Here is a 3,095-nt window from a genome sequence, read left to right on the forward strand (position 1 = left end):
CTCAATCCAAATGCCTCCCTGAACCAGCTCCAGGGCAGAGTTTGACAAGCCTAGTTTATCCCTCCACACCTGTCTTTGTGTAATGAGAACTATTGTGTGCTGGCTGCTTTGCAGTGTTCACCTGAATAATGTAGAGAGAACCAGAGTTAATGGATTATTTTTCAGGATGCTCTGACCCTGTTCATGTTATTATTTATGATTCCATCTCTCCTTCCTTACCAATATATTTAATTTTTAAAATAGATTATTAAGTATCATAGATATTTGATTAACTGCATATACTTAAAGTGTTCAATTCACTATATACTTTTTTTCATTTTTTTCTTTTTTTCAAGATACACAGATCACAAAAAAATGTTACAGTATGTACTTTCATATGTGTACACCCATGTAAACAGCACCACAATCAGGATAGTGCACAAATCCAACAACCCTACAAATTTTCTGTTGTCCTTTTGTAATTCCTGCTTTCCACTTCTTCTACATGACACCAGGTAACTACTGATCTTCTTTATGTTACATTAGATTCATCTACATTTTCCAGAATTTATATAAAATGAATCATATAGCATGTGCTTTTATTTCTCTACCTTCTTTCACTAAGTGTAATTTTGGTAATCCATCCATATGGTTGTGAGTTCCAAAAAGTCATGCATTCATTATTTTATATGCAGAGTAGTATTCCTAATGTTTCAATGTATGCATATACCCCTAGGCGTTTATATGCTCACCTGCTGATACATATTAAGATTGTTTGTAGTTCTAGCTGTTAGAAATCTGATACTCAGAATAAAAAAGTCTCTATTATTCTTACAACAACAAAAACTAGACCACCTGCAAATTAACTAACTGACCTCAACACGTCAGTTATCTGAAGTCACTGGACAAACAACAGACCTGTAAGCTGTAGAGAGGCAGATGCCTGCAGGGAGAAACAGGACCCAAACCTTATCCTACCTGGGGCAGATGCCCACAGGTGGTGATTTACTTTACTAAAAGTTCAAACTAGAATATGCAATCAATTTCCTAAAACAGGGTGTGGTCAAGGCATAAGAGCGTGGGGCTCCCAATGCCCACAAGCATAAATGGATTCCTACAGTTTTGCAGAACTTTCCTCCAGGTTTAAGGAAAATCTACAAAAGGATTCCGATCTTCCCACCTTTAACTACTGCTAAAATGCACTGACATTCACCTGCCCTAGCTCCTCTACAGATGAAATAACTGATCAAAAAAGGGAAACCATTACAAAATGTATCCAACAGATGAAATCCTATAGGACATGGGAAAGGAATAGGTTCTCCCACCAAAGCACTCTAAGCATGGCCTGTGTCTTCACTCAGAAATAAAAGCCTTGCCTCCAGGGAGGGACAAAAATGAGGAGCATAAGGCATTGTTGGAGGGAAAGCCATTCCATCTGCTGAAAAGAAGAGATGGGAAAAACTACACTCTACCCTCAGGAGCAGGAATCCATGCTAATCCCTAAACTGCCTCTGAACAGGAGGGTCAGGTACGTATGAACAACCACACCCCTGACCCAGGTTCACAAGGTCTAAGAGCAATGTTCAGTCACAAGGTCAGAAAATTCACCCCTAGGCCCTCCTTCCTCCACCACGTGACAACCATCAAGTAAAGAGGAGGGTGGAATTCAGATAGAGGAGCTGAAAGGGGAGCATTCTGTCTACAGAGATGTAAGATGCCAAGACAAACTGGCAAGGAGAAACAAAGTATCACTAGAGGAAACAAAAAATTGCTACCCAAGGCAGAAAAAAATTCAACTCTGGTAGACACGGTGAAAGTAAACTCTAAATCAACTATGACTTCACTCATGGAAACCTCACAATTAAGGCCTAGCAAAAGATAGGGTATGATCTCATCAAAGCAGGAAAATATGAATATAATAAAAAAATAAAGAAAATAGAATGATACAATAATATCTACTATCTTAGGCAACAGGTTTAGCTTTCAACAAAAATTTTAGGGTAAATCAAAAAGCAAGAAAACAGTCTTAATATACAAGCTATTAGAATGAACATAATATGTGATCCAGATCCTGAAAGTAAAACGTACAAAGAATTTAACATCATGATAATTAATATGATGATATTCCTTTTCTATATTTTTTTATGAAAGCCCACAAATCATGTAATATAGTTGGCAATGTTACCTTCATTTCCTAGATGTCAATCTCCAAACAGGAACATGCAGGTGTGGTATTGATATGCCCAAGAGCTCACACCTGAAGAGAGAGAGAGCCAGGGTCTGGGTCTGTGCCCCTCGCCTTTGGACATGACTACTTCCCTGAAAAAGCAAGAGGACAGATTGTGACATTCTGAGTGAGGTTTTCAGAAAGCCTATCTTGATTATGATGTATTTTGTATTCTAGTATTTACTTAGATTCAAGCAGATTTCACAAAGATGAATTTTCAGGAGTCCTTGATATTTCAAATGACATTACCTCTCTCTATTGCTTTTCCTGTGAAAATAAATTTATGTGCTTGTTTTGCAACACACTTATTGAGGTATAATTTAAATGTAATAAACTGTATAGATGTAATGTTTCCAGTTTGTAAGTAATAACATATGTCTATACCCATTAATCATAGCCACAATCCAGAGATTGAACAAGTCCATCAGCCTCCAAAGTTTCATTTTATATCCTTTAAGTCCTTCCTCCAAACTTTTCCCTACTACTACTCTGAAGGTATATACTGATATTATTTTTTATTTAATCTACATCTTTTAGAATTTATATAAATTAAATTGTACAGTATATACTTTACTTTCTAACTCTCAAAACAATTTTTTAGATCGCACCATTTTTAGTGGGTATCTGTCACTGACTGATTTTGATGCTGATACTTAAAGCACAATATATCTATTCACCTTGAGAAACTTGGAAAGATTCCAGTTTTCAACTTTTACAGAAAATAAATTACTGCTCAGCTGGATTACATAGAAATCTGAGAAGTTTTCTCTTATTTTTATAACAACATCAAAAAGCTGGACAAACCAAAAATTTAAAAAAAAAATTCTTTGTTGTAATAGACATGTTTTCTACCTACTTACAAGAAAATCACTTTATTTATTTATTTTTT

Source organism: Dasypus novemcinctus, chromosome 19 (genome assembly GCF_030445035.2).
Source record: "Dasypus novemcinctus isolate mDasNov1 chromosome 19, mDasNov1.1.hap2, whole genome shotgun sequence".
Classification (NCBI taxonomy): domain Eukaryota; kingdom Metazoa; phylum Chordata; class Mammalia; order Cingulata; family Dasypodidae; genus Dasypus; species Dasypus novemcinctus.